Raw genomic sequence first — 18,988 nt, 5'->3', positions numbered from 1 at the left:
GGATTTATTGAAATACCCCGCAAGAGAGCAGTGGGCAAAAAGGGAGCAGTCTGCTTATATGGGAGCTTTTGAGATTGTTCTTAAATTGGCCCTCATCATTCATTCCCATTCCCTGCTGTCTCCTTGGAGGGCCCCCAATCCAATCACACCAGATGGTGTTTGTGTTTCCTCTCTAGCAGCAATGGGGGAAAGATGGGCTGTACCCTGAAAATTTCCCAGTGAAGCTGAGGACCCTTTGTGAGCTTGCATCTGGAGTCTCCCCAGTGTACGGGCTTTGGATAAGTGATGTGTATCCAGTCTGTCCTTTTCTATTGCATGAGGATCCCGCTCTGATTCCACAAGTCTAGAAACAAAGACTTGTGAAGCTTTACTCACTTGGGTGCAGGGTAGGCATTGTTCATTCTGTAACCATGTGCGTAACGGTTGCTAGGCCCAGAATCCTACAGAGCTGAAGAATGAATAAACAAGCCAGGTTACACTTAAGCCAGACCTTGAAAGGTGAATGGATTTCTGCAGCTGAGACTAACCAATCAGACCTAAACTCCCCACCATCACCACATATACCTGTGCCCCCCATGGAAAGTTCCAGGAGCAAGAGTCAGGAGTCCTAGGAGTCCTAGAACTCCACCTAATCCTGTGAAAGCTGCGGGGAGTCTTTAGGGGACTGAGAAGGGATAGTGATTTCTGGAGATAAATAGTGGATATTGATGGGGCTCTGAGAGTCATGGGTTTCTGAGAAGAAAAGTGGCTTGGAGAAAGAGTGGGGTGCTCTAAAAAGTGAGGACTCTGAAGATGTGTGAGTCTCTGAAGAGTCGGAGCACTGAGCTGGAAGCCAATGAGGGTGAAAGGGGTGCTGTAAAGAGTGAGGAGCTTTGAGGCATGGGGGCTCTGAGGAGATTCTGTGGGTCCCAAGGAGGTCTCTTAGGAAGAGCCGGGGACTCTGAAGAGAATGGGAAGTTTTAAGGAGTGGGGTCTCTGAGGAAGAAGAGAAAAGAAGGGTCTCTGGGCACATGGAGAAGCCTGAGCTGCTGCGAGAGGTCGAGGAGTTGCCCGCCTCAGGCGAAGCCTGTTTCGCGGGCTCTCAGGCAGGAGGAGCGTGGCAGGGGGCGGGAAGCGCCGTTGCCTCGGCAACGCCGGACCGAGTCCCGGACCCCAGCGCGGGCTGGAGGGGCGGGGCCGTGGGCGGGGCCCGGGCGCGCTGCGCGCCCTCGCGGCGGTTGGCGGCGTGTCCCGCGCCCTCGCGGAGCCCGACTGCTCGGTGCCTGCGCCCGCAGCCCCCGCGCCCCTCGCCGCCTGGGCTCCCGCCGACCCCCGACGCGGGCGACCTCCCGGCGTAGACCGTGGCCACCACCGACCAGAGCCTGGACTAGGCGCCGGCCAGATGCGCGTGGGGTCGTCTGGACGGACGTCCCCGCGCGGAGGTGAGAGGCGCGGGGGGCTGGGGGTGTGGAGGTGAGAACCAGGTGAGCCGCGGATGCGGAAGGCTCGGGCAGCACTGAAGGGGGCTTTTGAGGCCAAAGATTTACTTGTTCAAATGGAGCGGACTGAGGGGACTTAGGACGGGTGATTAGTTTTAGGGGCCAAAAGGATGGACTGAAGGGAGGGGAGGGGTGATGTGATGTACCTGGACGAGCAGGGTTATGCCAAATGGGTGTCATGATGCTGGAAGCCAGAGAGGAGCAGACCTTGGACACTGTCAGAAGGTCGAGGCCGGGCCTCCCCGGTGTCGCAGCGGTTGAGCGCTGGGCTGCGAAGCTGCCCGCAGCCTCTGCAGCGCTGGTTCGATCCCCGGCTGCCAGTGAGGGTCCCATAAGGCGCGCAGACCTCTCCTGCAGCGCCTGCTGCTCCCCTCAGCAGTGTATTTCGTCAGTCTGCTGTTCTGTTCCCCGCTCTGGCTCTGGTGAACTCTCTCACCCTCCGGCGCTTCTCACTGTGCCCAGTGCTTGTATAAATAAATAAAAACATCTTTAAAAAAAAAAAAAAAAAAGGCCGAGGCCCCCCGCAGTGGGAAAGAGTGAAAGGATACTAGAGCCCCGCACTGAAAGTCCCAATTAGAGTTTGGAGAAAGGCTACAACCAGATCACACAGTACCTACAAATCTCAGGAATGAGTTGGGACTTTTCTTTCAGTTGCAGTGGGATAAACAAAGATTTAAGACCATCTGTTCCATTTACCTCCACCCATCACTTATCAGCAGCCAGGACTAGAAGACTCTGCTTGACAAGGTAGGCCATCATGTTATGGGTCCTTCTGGAAGTATTAGAAAAGAGGAAAGAACAAAAGGCCTGTGGTGAATAGCCATAGGAGTAGATTTTGTTTGAGAGGGGTCTGTTAGGGGGTGAGGTCCTTGAGGATAAGACCAGGCTCCAGGGGTGTGGACTGTGCGGCCAAGGGAGCCCTCTCAGTGAGGAGGGGTCACAGGTGAACAGGAGCCCCAAGGAGGAGGCAAAGTTAAAGTAGATATGCCATGCATCTGTTCTTCAAACTTTCTTTCCTTTGCTCCTTATGGATTGTCAACTCGTTCTGCAGGTTCCTGACCTTTAACTGGCAAGTTAGGAGTGTCTCCCCTGCCGCCGCCACCTTGCAAACTACTTTCTGGAGCATTGTGCAAGGTGCTAGAGAAACCAAATGGCTGAGATGTTCTCTGCTCGCCCAGAGCCCATTGGGAAACTAATTTATAAATAGTTGTCACAACAGGAATGTGCTGAGGTAATTCCTGGCACAACAGAGTTGGACGGGGAGAGGGTGCCCTTCTGTGATGCCCTATCCACTAGAGTAGTCTGAGAGGACAGGGGCTTTGCTCTGCTTATCTTTGTATTATTAACTGGGCTATGCACAATGCCTGGCACCTAGCGTTCAGTAAAATGTTATAGGACTTGGATTCTGGAAGGATTAGTAGGTGTTGTAGGGGCAGATGGGCTCTTCATACCCAGGAGCCATCGAGGCAATACTCCGGTTGTTCATGAAGATGCCTGTATTTCTTCTGTTCTAGATAGAGCTGCTTAAGGAGTGAACTCTGCTCTTGTGTGACCTTCCTCAGGCATCTGAATCCCAGCACAGCTCTGAGATTGCTGCTTTTTCCTTACAGCAATGTCTTGAGATTCCAGACTCCCCCAGATAGACTTTAAAATGGAATGCCGTTAGTCGTGTTTTCCTTGCTGTTGTTGAAGACAGCTCTTTTTCTTTCACAGGCACGAAACTGAATAGTGGTATGCTTACATGCTTGACAACATACCTGTTCGGTAGCTGGTTCCTAGCTTCTGAGGTAGAAAGACATGTGGTACTTTTATTTTGAGACTTTGGAAGTTTCAGACCTGCCACCACTTCTTGATGGCCCTAAAAGTCACCAAGTCCAGACAATGGTCCTTAGTCCTCAAGTAGGCCACTGGTTCCAGTCAGGAGAAAACAACTTGGGGGTGGGGGGAGTGGGTGAGGGATGGTTCCTCGCAGTGAACTCTGCAGCGAACTCTGCAGCCTAGTAGATTATCAACGTGGGAGGGAAAGCCTTTGTTCTCTCCTGATGAGCTGGCTGGGTAAGACCTTTGCAAGTCTTTCTGACCCTGCCCTCTCTCAGTGTGTGGTCATAACCCCTGGAGTCAGTCAACTGTCTGGCAAAGGAAGAAAGGGGCTGTCTCATCTGTTTTTCACCATAAGTGTGTTTAAAGAAGAAAACACCTATCCTCCTTAAGCCTGGATTCTTACTTACACCTTCTGCATTGTAGCTCCAAGTGTTTGTACCTAACTCATTTTGTCATTATAGCATGGTAGTCTTGGAATCATGCACTGTGTACTGTTCTTCCTGCTGGCTATACAACTAGTGGAGGGGCACTAGGAACTTTGGAATGCATTATCTTAGTTTAGATTTATTCCCACATCAGCTGGAGACTTCCTGTGTGAGGGATGACCAGCCGCCTTGAATAGTTTTCTGACCTTCTTCAGCTACACTGACACTGAGCTCTTCCAGAGAAGGCAGTTCTGCCTCTTCTGATTGGAAACTTTAGCTAATCACATTCTCATTCATTTCTTTTTAAAAAAAGATTTATTTTTATTTATTCAAAGAAGACCTGGGATGTAGGCCAGAGGTGCAGGGGGGTGAAAGGATTCACCAGAGTAAGAGTAGGGAGCAGAAAAGGCAGATCTACTAAAATACACTGCCGAGGGGAGCAGCAGGCAAGACAACAGAGATCCATTGCACCATATGTGGGTTAACTGCCTGGCTGGGGATTGAACTCATGCTGCAGTGGCTGGCAATAGCTTGATAGCGCTGAGACTTTAACCCCTGTACCACCAGGGAGACCCCTCATTCATTGCTTATATGGAACCAGTAAAGCAGAAAATTTAATCTCATTTGCCAAGGATTGACTGAGTATATTGTGCTGTCATGCAGAGCCTTAATTTTTTATGATAATAAGTTCTACATTTTATAGTTTACCTAGATTATTTCATTTGTTTCTTCTAACTACCTTTCAGAGGGGTTTATAAGAGTAAGGTTGAGGGCCCCTCTTTCAGGACTGTCAGGCTGTAAGGTTCTTCCCTTCTCCCAGGTTTATTAACCAGTGTTTAGTTTAAAAAAAAATTCTTGGGAATTCTGAGACCTCCCCCAACTCCCACCCCAGAACAGTGTAATCATGTAACATACCTTCCAGAATCCTCAGGTCTCAAGTGTCCTGGAAGCTGCCATTCACCAAAGGCAGGTGGCATGTTCTTTCTTTTGTTTTTTGTTTTTGTTTATCTAGTGAGATTCCTAAGCAGTCAGTATGAAAATTCTAACACTAGGAATGGCTGAGGGGTGAATTTTGGAAACTGGATCAAATAAGGGAGCAGAATGGTCAGCAGTGTTGGCCTAGAAACCCAGGCTCCATAGCTGATTTCCTGGGAGAAACTGCTGAAGAAGACTGGCCCGTCTTCAAGTCCTTCTGTGTGTTGGAAGCACAGGCGGGTACCACTGTTACATGATGGCTGCAAGATGGATGATGGGCATGGGCTGCCGTGATCATTGCTTCATCCTTTGCTTTCAGGTACACACAGGTACAGTAGGGAGCTACAATGTCCATTTTAATAAGTTAAAATAAAATTAAAATTAAGCATTCAGTATTCCAGTCATACTGGTTACATTTCGAGTATTCGGTAGCCACTTGTGACTGGCGGCATCCGTGTGTTTCCATCATCACAGAAGAGTCTCCTGGACAGCGGTGCTCCAGAGAAGTGCTTCTCAGGCTTGAGATGCCACAAGTCTCTGTGAGAATCCTACAGCAGTGCAATTCTGATGTGTTAGGCCTCACTGGGGCCCAAGAGTCTACATTTGTAACAAGCTCCCAAAGGTGTCAGTGCTGCTGGTCCCAGACCACACTTGGAGAGTCAGAGTCTCTAGAGTGAAGATGATATTGTCCCATTTATTTCACTCTCCATAAATCAGTTTACTCAGTAGCTATTTGATCTGACAAGAGGAAATTATTTTTGAGTCCAAGTTGTGTTTGTGGGCATAATGGTGGAATCACAGTATCAGCATTGTTTTGCCTATGTAATGTAAAATAAATATTAGAATTGAATAAAATTCAGAAAATAGTTAATTTTTTTCTCTAAACAGAATTTTTTTGTCTGGGGCCCTATTGTTTCAATCTGTTACATTTTTGGTCTAAGAAAATCAGGTTTCAGAGGTTCCAGGATTGTTTCTGTATTTCCTTTATATAGTCTTTATATAGTTCAAATTCATGTTCATTTGTAGAAATTGAGTATAGAAATCAAAAATGACCACTGAGGAATGGTAATAAGATTTTTAGGGCCAAAAATCTTTACATAGAGTGAATAAAAAATATGGAGAATAATCAATTATACTTTTTAATTTATTTTTATTTATACATAGAACTGGAGTATAGGCCAGAGGCACAGAGGGTTATAGGGTAAATGATTGTCAGGCTTTGCTGCCCTCCTGCCATTAAGATGATGGATCCCTGCGGTCCTGAATGCAAGCCTGATGGCGGGCACCTGGAGTGCGGTGTGGGCATGCGTAGGTGGGAGTCAACTGGGCTGAGACAGGGCTTATAAGGGCAGCATCACGGGAACGACCAGAAAAGAGAAAGAGTACAGCGAAGTGTACTTCATGGAGAACACAAAAACAGCTAAAACACCAACACAGCTGTTTGAACTAGTGATGAACCTACCCGGTTTGGGGTGGTTGCACTGTATTTGGCATAGTCAGTACAGTGATTGGATGCAGATGGGTATGGAGCCCTCCGAAGACCTCGGGAGGGACTGAGGAGTAGCAGAGCGTGAGCCTGTGACAACGCTGCAGGTGCCACGGCAACACAAGAGCTGACCAAAGTCCAGGAGCTTCGAGAAGAGCTAAAGACGCCACAGGAGCACAGGAGGTGGACAAGGTCTGGGAGCTGCGGGACAAGATCTCTAGTGGAGGAGAAAACGGCCGGAGAGGACCAGCTCATACAGCAGAATCATAGGAGAAGAGGACCACGATTCAGAACTCACCCAGTGCTGATGCAGGGAGGAGTCAATGGACTTGGACTTACAATCCCGCCACAAGGTGGAGGAACCTTCACAGATTGATGTTATGTTTTTGGGACCCTCGGGGTGGATGGTATCATTTGTAAAACTCCAGGGGATGAAAATCAAGGGATGGCCGGTAGGCCTCGGTGGCCAAAAGCAGCCTGTATACTGCCCAGCAATACTAGGACCACAACCCAGAGAGGCAATGGCCAGAGTAGAGAGTAGGGTAATAATTGTCAGGCTTTCCTACCCTCCCGCCATTAGGATTCATGATGGATCCCTGCAGTCCTGAATGCATGCCTGATGGTGGGCACCTGGAATGGGGTGTGGGCATATGTAGGTGGGATTCACCTGGGCTGAGATGGGGCTTGTAAGGGCAGCATCACAGGAACGACCAGAACAATCAGAAAAGAGAAAGAGTACAGCAGAGAACGGCAGAGAACGTGAAAATAGCTGAAACACCAATACGGCTGCTTGAACTGGTGATGAACCTACCCAGTTTGCGATGCTTGCATTACAGGGGGTGAGAGGACTCAACAGAGACAGAATGGGGAGCGAACAGGTGAATCTATTGAAATTTACATCGTATGTGGATTAGTTCCCTGGCCGGGCATCGAACTCATGCTGCAGTGGCAGGCAATAGCTTGATAGCGCTGAGACTTTAACCACTGTGCCACCAGGAGGACCATTCATTTATACATAGTTTAAGAGCAAGTAATATGACATATGATGTGGTATACCTGAAACAAAAAAAGATTTTTAGAAGTTGGACTTTAGGCAATCTATTAGAGTTTCTTGGGAAGAAAAGATTTCTCTCTGAGCCTTCTTGGTGACACAGGGGTTAAAGTTTCAGCACTGTCAAGCTATCACCAGCACTGTGACATGAGTTCCATCCCTGTCCAGGGAACTAACCCACTTGGCGCAGCAGACCTCTCCTGTCTTGCCCGCTGCTCCCCTCAACAGTGTAGATCCGCCTATTCTCCCCAGTCTCTAGTGAATCCTCTTACCCCCACCCCGCACCTCTGGCCTATATACCAGTTCTTGTAAGCATAAATAATATAAATCTTGAAAAAAGAGAAAAGATTTCTCTGAATTTTTTTTATTTTTACATGTATTATTTGTTAGGTATTTTCTACTAGTAGAAATCTGCATGACTCTTAATTCTTCCGTTATTTTTAAAGATTGATTTTGCTTATGTGTATTAAATTCTAATTATTAAAGAGAGATATTCTGTAATTTTGACTATTCTTAGAACTTATCTGAGTGGCAAGGCCTATACTGTCAACTGAAATGGTGTGTTCTTCATCTCAGTCCCTTCAGAATACGAAATACGGGGACACAGACCTTTAGAAGAATGCATGTTAATGCTTGTTGGTGAGCAGCTTTCCGCTCACCCATTCAAAGAATGTGAGGGGTCAGAGGAGGAATTTATGGTTTGGAAGTTCCCAAAGCCAGATAGCATTAGTGTGAGAGGCTCTATTAGTCCAAACCTAAGTAAAAATTTAGAGTTGAAATTTTCATATTTTCATCATCCTTAAAGAGGTTAATTTGCTGCCAGTCTTACTGCCCAGCATTCTTTGTTCTTATCCCACTTAGAAGTGTTAGGTCAGCATGCTCAGCTTGGCATGGTCTAGTGCCAAACAAGTCTTGGTGTACTTTTCCTAAGAGCTGAATTTTGTTGTTTTTAGAATGGGTTTCTGAAGCTATCTAAAATCTGGGATCACGGTAAAATTCCTTTCGAAGTGGTTTTATTAATGAGTAAGCAATGTGCAGAATGTTTTAAAAAAGTTTCACATGAGGGGCCTCCCTGGTGGCGCAAGGGGTTAAGACGCAGCACTATGAACCTATCCACAGCCTCTGCAACACAAGTTCGATCCCCAGCCAGGGAGGTGACCCACATGGAGCAGCAGACCTCTCCTGACTCGCCTGCTGCTCCCCTCAGCAGTGTATTTCAGTGGATCTGCCTGTTCTGTTCCCCACTCTGTCTCTGGTGATTCCTCTCATCCCTCCCCACACTTCTGGCCTGTACCCCAGTTCTTGTATGCATAAATAAATAAATCCAAAAAAGGAAAATAAAAAGTTTCACATGAACAGGCACTATTGACACAGGTTACAGAGTGCTTCCGGTGATGATGACAACCATGATTTCATCATTTAAACCTCTCAATAACCCTAGGAAGTGGTCATTTTTCACTGAGTTTCTGGATGAGGAACCTGTCCTGAGTGGGTAAGTAATTGCCTGAGGCCAGACAACTAGGGGGCGATCGGATGGAGCTTTGGCCTTTTGCTCTTGAACTCAGATGCTGAGCTGCCGCCCATCCTCCTTTCCCAGACCTCCCAGGGGTACGCTAGAGTATGACATCACTTCCTGCTCCAAGGAGCTTGAAGGTAACCAGGTGCTATGGGAGATCAGATGGTTGGGCAAAGACTTCAGAGGATTTTTTTTTAAAGTTCATCCTTAGAGATTTAGTCTCATTTACTCAGTAAATCTTAATTTTGTGCCATGGGCATCAGTAAGCAAACTGAGAGCTTGTGGAGTACGGACGTTAGGCCCCTAGAGTCCAGCTGAAATCAGAGCAGGGGATGAGAGCAAAGAAAGGACAGTGATCCAGACTTGAGGATTTACCCAGAGAAAGAAGGCATGGAATTTTAGGGTGAGAACACTCATGTGTGCAGGGAGGACACGGAGCATGAAAGTGTACACTGTGGTCCCATCAGGCTTGAGTGGAGGGAATGGCTTTTGAAAGGTGGAGTGGAGTGACTAGGGTGGAGTGACTGCCTGCCTCAGCTGCTGCTCAGTCATGGCCTTAACATCCTTGTGAAGCAAGGAGAGAGCATTCCATTTGCTACACTACTTGTATCAGTACTTCTCAAGGTACCCTGACCTTTCTAAGTATTTGTCCTGGACCAGAAGAAAGATCAATAATCAATAGCATCTCTCAATCATCTTGTCTTCAGAAATGTTTTTTTTTTTAAGAATTATATATTTATGCATACAGAACTGGGGTGTAGGCCAGAGGTGTGGGGGGAGGGAGGATTCACCAGAGACAGAGTGGGGAGGAGAACAGGTGGATCAACTGAAATACACTGCTGAGGGGAGCAGTGGGTGAGTCAGGAGAGTCTGCTGCGCCATGTGGGTAGCTCCCTGGCCGGGGATGGAACTCGTGCTGCAGTGGCTGCAGACAGCTTCATATGTTGCATCTTAACCCCTTGCATCGCCAAGGAGGCCCCAGAGATATTTTGTCTTTCAGAGTGAGCCCCTTTCCCACCTCCAACGGTGAGGCACTGGCTCCTACTGTTACTCCAGACTAAAGCAGTTTTCTCCTTTGTTCGTACCTTCCTCCTGCTTAAATCTGATGGTTTTTGGCTATTACCCTTTTGATCTTACTTCTTTCTTCTCATGTAGTATTTTTAAACAGTTTAACACACTGTTCATTTCTAGAGTGTAATGTGCTCATCCCTGGAAAAGAGACCAAAAGGAGGGCTCCCAGCTGAGCTCTGTGCTGGTGGCTTCTCCTGCCCACTTCTTTGATTGTGGGTTCCAGTAGTACTCAGGCTGCCTTGTCACTTCTCTGCTTGCCCGGGTTAAGTCTGGGGATGTCAGACTCTTCGTTTCTACTCTCTGTCAGTTTGACATCTCTAGCTTCTACCTTTTCTTCAGTTTAGTTCAAGGTGTCTTTGCTCAGCTAGTGTGCCAAGTATTATGCTGGCCTGGAGTTTCCAAAATGGGTAAGTTGAGGGCTTCCTCATGCACATCCAAGCTGTAATAAATGTGTTAAAGGGAGCAAGAAGGGAGTAATGGAACCAGGGTGGAACAGGCCAGCCTACTGGGGTCCTGGACTCGTAAGAGGAGCAGGACCTCACCAGGTCTGAAGGAGGAAGGGTGAAGAGCCTCAAGTGCCTTGTGCGGGGTTGAAGTTCCTGGAAGCAGGCAATGAGAAAGCATCTCACCTTTCAGATCAGGAGAGACCAGACGGTGTGGTTTTGAGTAGGAAATGTAGCAACAGTACTGATCATGACCAATCTGTGGACAAATTAGGAAATAAGAGTATTGTAATGAGCTTTTCACAACCTTAAATTTATTCCATTTAAGGTTATTCTCTATTTGAGTCATAGAGATTCGTTCTGTCATTTTAAAGAATTTTCCTGGCTCCAAACTAGCTCTTCATCCAAGGCTTCATTTTTCTTAAATTGCTGTAATCATTTCCAGGGTTGAACTTGGAGATCTGTACATACTCCCATTCCCCATTTACTTTACCGTTTTTGGGTTTGTTTTAGTTTAACCTAAAAGTTTGGCTTGTGTCCATGATGGCATCTGTGCATCTATTCAGATTGATTCTGTCCAATTTCACTTTTACACAGAATCTTATTTTGAAATGCCATGGGCATCCAGATTCTGGGCTATGTTCTTTTCTGGAGTTCAGCACCTTCTGTGAATTTCTAGGCTCTCCGTTGAGGTTTTATTTCCTCAGGGTTGGAAACAAGTCTTCCCGATTTTTGTTTATACCTAAGTCTATCTCCAAGAGGTGCATGATACTATTTAGGTCAGCTGAAACAATCCTGGAAAAGAGAATAAGGGGATTCGGATCCATCTGTGTTCAAGGTATTAGAATCATTGTTGCTCTCATGGGAGCTTTTTCAAGGAGTGTCTTGACTCCACGGGGTCAAGATCCCTGGATATATTTCTCAATCAGATTCCTGAGTGATATCTTATTAAGGAAGGCAGATTGTTCCATAATTTGGAAAAGTAAATTAAAGCTAAAATTAGGAACTATAGGGCCTCCCCGGTGGCGCAGCGGTTGAGCGCTGGGTTGTGAAGCTGCCCGCAGCCTCTGCAGCGCCGGTTCGATCCCTGGCTGCTCTCCGGCCACCGAAAGAGGGTCCCACATGGCGCGCAGACCTCTCCTGCCGCCCGCTGCTCCCCTCAGCAGTGTACTTCGGCCCTTCTGCCTGCTCTGCTCCCCGCTCTGGCTCTGGTGAATTCTCTCACCCTCCCGCGCTTCTGACTGTACCCAGTGCATGTATAAAACAAACAAACAAACAAATAAATAAATAAATAAAACATGCCTCTATTAAATAAATAAATAAATAAATAAATAAATAAAATTAGGAACTATAATATGCTGCTGATAGAAACCAGAACGAGTGGCTTATGATCTACCCATTGCTATGTTTCTGTCCCCCGGCACAGTGACCAGCTGTAGTAGCTCTTCCTATAAATATTGAATAAGTGGAGTTGGAGTGGGAAAAAACTCTGTACTTTGATTTTCTGTCATGAGTCTATATGACTTTCAATACTTTTGCTACAGATTGTTAACATTAGTTTTTAACGGATTCACAGTTTAGGTTTTTAATTTTTTTAATTTAGAAGAATGATCTAAAGTCTCTTTTTTCAAAGGAGTTACTGCTCATTCACTGGAATTTTACTTCTTCATACACAGTGGTATTTTATTTTCTTAATTCAAATAGCTGGACAGGGCAAAACATGTCACATACTTGTTAGGGGTACCAGCACAGACCACATTTTTCTCTCCCCAATCTGATTTAGGATCTATTTAGTTATATCAGCTGTCTATTACTATGTAACTCATTGTAACAAACCTAGCAACTCAAAACAAAATACATTTGTGATTTCAGTTTCCATGGATCTAGTCTGGGCACATCTGAGCTGGGTCCTCTGCTTAGTGTCTCACAAGCCTGTAGTCAAGGTGACAGCCAGACTACGTTCTTCTTTGGAGCTTAGGGTCCACTTCTATCTTATGGGGTTGTTGCCAGAATTCAGTTCCTTGCAGCCTTAGGACTGAGGGCCCTGTTTTCTTGTTGGCTATCATGTCAACTGGAAGCTGCTTTCAGCTCCAAGAGGCCATCTGCTCTTCCCTACCACTGTCCCTTGGAGGGTGATCCTCTGGTAAGGTAAAGTCATAGATAATGGTCACTGGCAATGACACTCTCCCATCTGCCAAGGCAGAGTTGTGGAAAATGTAACATGACCGTGGGAAAGACTATCCCATCATCTTTGCCACTTTGGACTGGTTCTGCCCAAACTCAAGGAAAGATATACTCATTGGTGGTGGGAAGGGGTCTGTCTCATAAGATAATTTATTCCCTTTGATGATACTGTGAACGCACTGGATTGTCCCACTTCAGGTAATATGAAGAGTTGGCTGCCAGTGCTTGATCTGAAGGATAAGAAAGCGCTTGATCTGAAGGATAAGAACATGCTCAAAGGTGTGGTAACACACACATGAAGGATGTGATCCTGCACCTCTAAATCATACGGTGTTGTGATCCAGTGTTACCTCAATTAAAAAAATAAAAAATATAAAACATGCTCAAAGTTTAGTTGTTGGTTTTCTTTTCACAAGAAACTACAGAATCTGTGAAATTCCTTTGTGTACATTACAAGGTGTATTACACTGAATCTAAGGAAAGATATTTCACAAACAGAATAAACATTCCTGGGGATAAGCATTCCTAGAGTCCCCTTTAGGCAAACAGAACAACCTACTTCCTTCTCTTCTGTCACGTTTTAGAGTTACATTTACAGTAATACTGCTTTTATAGAAGGAAAATATTTTAAACCAATTATCCTGTGTGATCAGTCACCATATACTATATAACAATGTTTGGGTTTAGATTTACAGAAGATCAAATCTCCCATAAATATTTTCATATTTGGGCCTCAGAGATCTAAGTTCTGCACTCCAACTCTAGCCTTTTGAAAGGCATTCCACAGGGACACATGGTGAGTTTGGAAGGCATTTGGAAATGAGGACACTTTCCCACAGATTGACAGGCATTGGGCGGGTGTTTGGCCTTCAGTCGTGAAGTTATCGACTCTCAAGTACATTGTCTGACCTTCAGCATCTTTTAATAATGGATGCTTGGATGACTGTTACAGGATTTAAAAGCATGATAATACTAAATGTTAAATGGTATAGCACTCAGCAGAGGTGTTCACAGCAGCTCTGACATGGCCACGCACCACTGCGCTTGCCACTCTCCTCACTGTCTTGCTTTAGTAAATTCTCCCTCTAGAGCAACGTTTTGCACATAAACATGTGCTAAGTTCTCTACTGTGTCAGCAAGCACAGGTTCACTGTGGATTCAGGCAGACAGAGGAGAGAACCGGAGCCCTCGGTGGGTTTTTCATGTTTTAACGCTATGCTAACCAAGTACACAGGCATGGAGGCTGGAATGCAAGGAAGCAAGTATGCGCCAACCGAAACTCCCAGCCCCCCACTTTCTCTGGGATCTCTGGTGTTCTCTCGTGGTCTCCCTCTTCTGCAGTCACACCGCTTGTTCTTCTCATAGCTGCTGTCCATCTCTGAGTGATGCTGCCCTTGTAGCCCTGGCCTCTAGGCTCAGGTGTGCACACTTACACATTCACACACCCATGCTCCAGGTGTCCACACTCCTAAGCGCCTTCTGCATTAACACCATCAAGGCTGCAGGCAACAACCACAGAGGCTAGTGGCACAAAAAGCAACTAGCTTTAATAATTCATTTACTCCACAATCAGAAAATTAAAATCTGATTAAGACACACCCTTTCTTTTAGCACCTGATGCACTTCTTCGCTCTCCTTCATGACCAAATGACAAGAGTTTGTGGTTTCCACTTCCACTTTTCTACCTCCGCAGGTTCTCTCCCAACCTTCTCTTCCCTCTGCTGAGTCACCAGTGACCTCCATGTTGCTAAACCCAGTATCTCTTCTGGGTTCTGCTTTGCCTCAGAAGCATTTCTCACAGATTACTCTTCCCTCTTTGAAACTTTTTCTTGATTCCTCCTCACTGATCCCAGTCTCCACAACAGGCTTTTTCAAGTCCATGGCCCTGGACCCCTCTCTGACAACATTGTCCAATGGTGATTTCCTCATGTCTCACAACTTTAAGTACTTGTCTTTATGCCCAGGACTTCTATCACTATATTGTTTATCTTCAATCTTGAGTTCATGTCCACGTGCCGAGCTCAGCGGCCTGCCTGATGCTTCCTCTTGAGTAGCTCAGCGGTATCACAAGTGTAACTGATCAAAACACAACTCTCCTTTCAGACCCTCCTCCCCAAACTTTGCTCCCTTCAACTTCTTCACCCATCCAGTTGCCAAGTCCTAAAGTCAATAGCTATCCTTGTCAGTTCTTATGGACGAAAAGATAGTTTTTGAGGTTTCGGTACATTTTACAGGCCTTTAATGCTGAATCGGGACAGATCAGCTTTTTCTCTCAGTATTTGGCTGGCTCCTCTCGAGATCTCAAAGTGACACCACCCATCTATCCCCTCACCCCTCGGCACAGGTGTCCATGATCGTGGGAGGCGTTCAAGACTGAGGTGCCAGTCATATAGGTTAATGGCAGAAGGGTGGAAAAAAGCCTGAATTTTAACTCATTTACTGTCTTCAATGGACACTCAAAAAAGTAAAGACAACTCACAGGATGGGAGAAAAGATTGGCCAGTCATATATCTGATAAAGGCCTAGTATCCAGAATATATGAAGAATTCTTACAACTCTGTGATTAAAAAGATGACCCAATTTAAAAAAATGAGAGGATATGAATAGACATTTCTCCGAAGAAGACTGACTGATAAACACATGAAAAGATGCTAACCATCATTAGCTATTAAGAAAATGCAAACCAAAAGCACAATGAGATATCATCTCCCACCCATTGGGAGGGCTGTAATAAAAAAGAATGTAGCAAATGTTGGCCAGGATTCAGAGAAATTGGAACCCTCATAAGTTGCTGATGGGGATATAAAATGATGTAACTACTTCGGTATTTCCTCCAAAAGTTAAACATAAAGTTCTCATTCTACTCCCTGTGCCTATGTTCACATGAAAACTTACACATGAATGTCCACAGCAGCATTATTTACAATAGCCAAAAATGGGAAAAACCAAAATGTCCATCAACTGATGCCATTAATTATGGAATATTATTTAGGCATAACAAGCAAAGGAGCACTGAAACACACTACAACTTGGATGAATCATGAAATCATGTTAAAGAAGCTAATCACACAAAGCCACACAGTGTATGATTTCATTTGTATAAAATGCTCAGAAGAGACAAATCTATGGAGCTAGATTAGTGGTTGCCAGATGGGTGGAGGAGAGAACTTGGAGCAATTGCTAATGGCAACAGGATTGCTTTGGAGGATACTGAAAGTGATCTGGAATTAAATAGTGGTGATGGTTACACATTGTGGATTTACTAAAAGCCACTGATGTATATTTAAGGTGAATATTTTTAAGGTGCATATTTTTAATTTATACTATTTGAATTACATCTCCAAAAAAATCAGCACTCGGAAGGTTAATTCATACCATGCGAGAATCACTGTAAAATCCTCCATTGCTTCCTATATTAGTATTTTTTTTATTAAGAAGTTCAATATCTGAGTTTAGAAAATAAAATTCTACAATCACTGAAATGCTTAATTCTTCTCAATTATAAAAACTTGAGAAGTTTGTCTTCAGGCATCTTTTTCTGCTGTGGCAATAACATTCTTTACCTGTATTAGTTTTCTATTGCCACCATAACAAATAACCACTAACGTATTTTCTTCCATCTCTATAGATTAAATGTCTCACTGGGCCAAAATCTAGGTGGGAGCATGACTGCTTTCCTTTTGGAGAGTCTCGGGGAGAGTTGGTTCCTTTGCATTTCCAATCTTGAGATCACCTGCATTCCTTGGCTCTTAGTCGCTCCCTCCATCTTCGAGCCTAACAACATACCATCTCTAGCCCTGTGTCATGGCATCTCTTTCTCTGGCCTCAGTGGGAGAGGGTGTCTGTTTTTAAAGACACATTGAGCCCATCTGGATAATCCAGGTTAATACCCCCACCTCAAGACCATTAACCCTAATCACATCTGTAGCATCTTCATGGTTTGGAGGATTTGCACATGGACATCTTTGGAGGCCTTTTTTTTTTTTGCCCAACCACAATTCCCATTACAAGCAAACAAAAACCACAGTCATTCCCATGACTTACAAGACTTTTGCTATCTCTCTAACTTCACGTTGCCCTCTCCTTCAACCCCTTTACCCTATATAATCCTAATCTCTTAAAAAACCAAATGTGTGGACCTCCCCTGGTGGCGCAGACCGTTGAGCGCCGCGCTGTGAAGCTGACCACAGCCTCTGCAGTGCAGGTTCTATCCTGGTTGGCTGGCGAGGGTCCCACATAGTGCGGCAGACCTCTCCTGCCTCCCCTGCTGCTCCCCTCAGCAGTGTATTTCGTCAGTCTGCCTGTTCTGTTCCCTGCTCTGTCTCTGGTGAATCCTCTCACCCTCCCTCGCATCTGGCCTATACCCCGGTTCTTACATAAAAAAATAAAATAAATCTTTAAAAAAAAACCAAAAACAAAAAAACAGGGCCTCCTTGGTGGCGCAGCGATTGAGTGCTGGGTTACGAAGCTGCCCGCAGCCTCTGCAGTGCCGGTTCAATCCCCGGCCGCCGGGAAGGGTCCCACATGGCGCGCAGACCTCTCCTGCCGCCTGCTGCTCCCCTCAGCAGTGTACTTCGGTCCTTCTGCCTGTTCTGCTCCCCACTCTGGCTCTGGTGAATTCTCTCACCCTCCCGCGCTTCTGACTGTACCCAGTGCTTGTATAAATAAATAAATCTTAAAAAAAAAAAAAAATGTTGGGCCTCCCCTGGTGGCGCAGGTGGTCGCGCACAGGGCTGTGAAGCTGTCTGCAGCCTCTACAGCGCCAGTTCGATCCCGGCCAGCCTGCGAGGGTCCCACATGGCGCAGCAGACCTCTCCTGTCACACCCGCTGCTCCCCTCAGCAGTGTATTTCGTCAGTCTGCCTGTTCTGTTCTCTGCTCTGTCTCTGGTGAATCCTCTCACCCTCCCGCTCATCTGGCCTGTACCCCAGTTCTTGTATAAATAAATATCTTTAAAAAAAAATGTTTTTTCACTCAGGATTTTTGTCTTTTTCCTCTACCTAAAACTTATTACTCTCTTCAGCCCTTTTCCTGCTGGACTATTGTCATTCCAATCTCAGTTTGATATCACCTTGGAAAATTGCGAATTCCAATAAGCCTTCTAGTCATCACTCTATTCAGATTAGGTCACCACAAAGCACCTGCCTCCACGGGTGGTTTTCTTGTGTGTGTTTGGTGTCTCACCTCTTCCACATTAACCACACTCTGAGCAGAACCTCATCTGTCTGTGACTTTCTGACACTAGTATAATGTGCGGCACATAGTGGTAACACCTACTAAGTTTTCACATGTCACTGAGATAGAACAACTGGGGTCCTTACTGCCATTGGGCCCCTCTAGGGCAATAGTGTGAGCACAGCTTTCGAAGTATGAGAGGAACAGTGAGGAGAAACCTCAGAGCCAGAGGATGGTGCTCACAGTAAAATCTATGGTAGGAGCTTCCCCAGCTCCACCCACTAAGTGGGGTGATGAGGGAAAGGGTGGAGCTAGGGCGGAGCTAGGGCTTTTGGCACTTAAACTGCCGGGGATTTTGTGAGCTAAAACACTAAAACAGAGCAAACCCAGGGTAAGTAGATTGACTGGGTTGGTGGGTGCTCAACATGCACTTAACATACGACATGACCCAAAAGCAAACACACAGTAAAAAAAAAAAAAAGTAAAAAACAAAATCAGGATTTCTTTCCTTTTTTAAAGATTTATTTATTTATGCATACAGGAACTGGGGTACAGGCCAGAAGTATGGCAGGTTGAGAGGATTCACCAGAGAGAGTGAGGAACAGAACAGGCAGATTGACCAAAGTACACTGCTGAGAGGAGAAGCGGGTGAGTCAGGAGAGGTCTGCTGCCCCATGTGGGTAGCTCCCTGGCCATCCAGGGATCGAACTCGTGCTGCAGAGACTGCGGACAGCCTCATAGGTTGCATCTTAACCTCTTCCGCCATCGGGGAGCCCCCAAATCAGGATTTCTTTACACAGGGAATGAGAAAAGGGAAAATTGAGAGAGAATTTATTAATAGGTTGACACCTGGCCAGGTGCAGTCTGTCTTACACCAGTCAGCATCCACTGAGCACAGACCAAGGTCCAAGCCAAAGTGATAAGTGGCAAGCTGGTGGCTTCTCCACAGACACCCTCTTTACCAGCAGTTCCACTGCCAAAGGCCCCAAGCTCTGGCCCTTTTTCCCCATGAATCCCTGCTCAGGGGGGTGAAGTCTGAAAAGCTCCACCCACTGATTGAGAGGTTGTTCCTCACTATTCCTTTTACAAAATCAGTGGACCTTGAAATTTCATGCTCTTGATGAGTTGTATTATTTAAATTTGAATTATTTACATTGTTTAAAATTGCACACATAGGGCCTCCCCGTGGAGCAGCACTGCAAAGCTATCCGCAGCCTCTGCAGCACCAGTTCGTTCCCCGCCGGCCAGGGAGAAACCCACATGGTGTAGCAGACCTCTCCTGCCTCACCCGCTGCTCCCCTCAGGAGGGTCTTCGGTCCGTCTGCCTGTTCTGCTCCCCGCTCTGTCTCTGGTGAATCCTCTCA

This window comes from Talpa europaea (assembly GCF_964194135.1).
Source record: "Talpa europaea genome assembly, chromosome: 12".
In the NCBI taxonomy this organism is placed as follows: domain Eukaryota; kingdom Metazoa; phylum Chordata; class Mammalia; order Eulipotyphla; family Talpidae; genus Talpa; species Talpa europaea.
Note: the sequence above shows the minus strand (reverse complement) of the source record.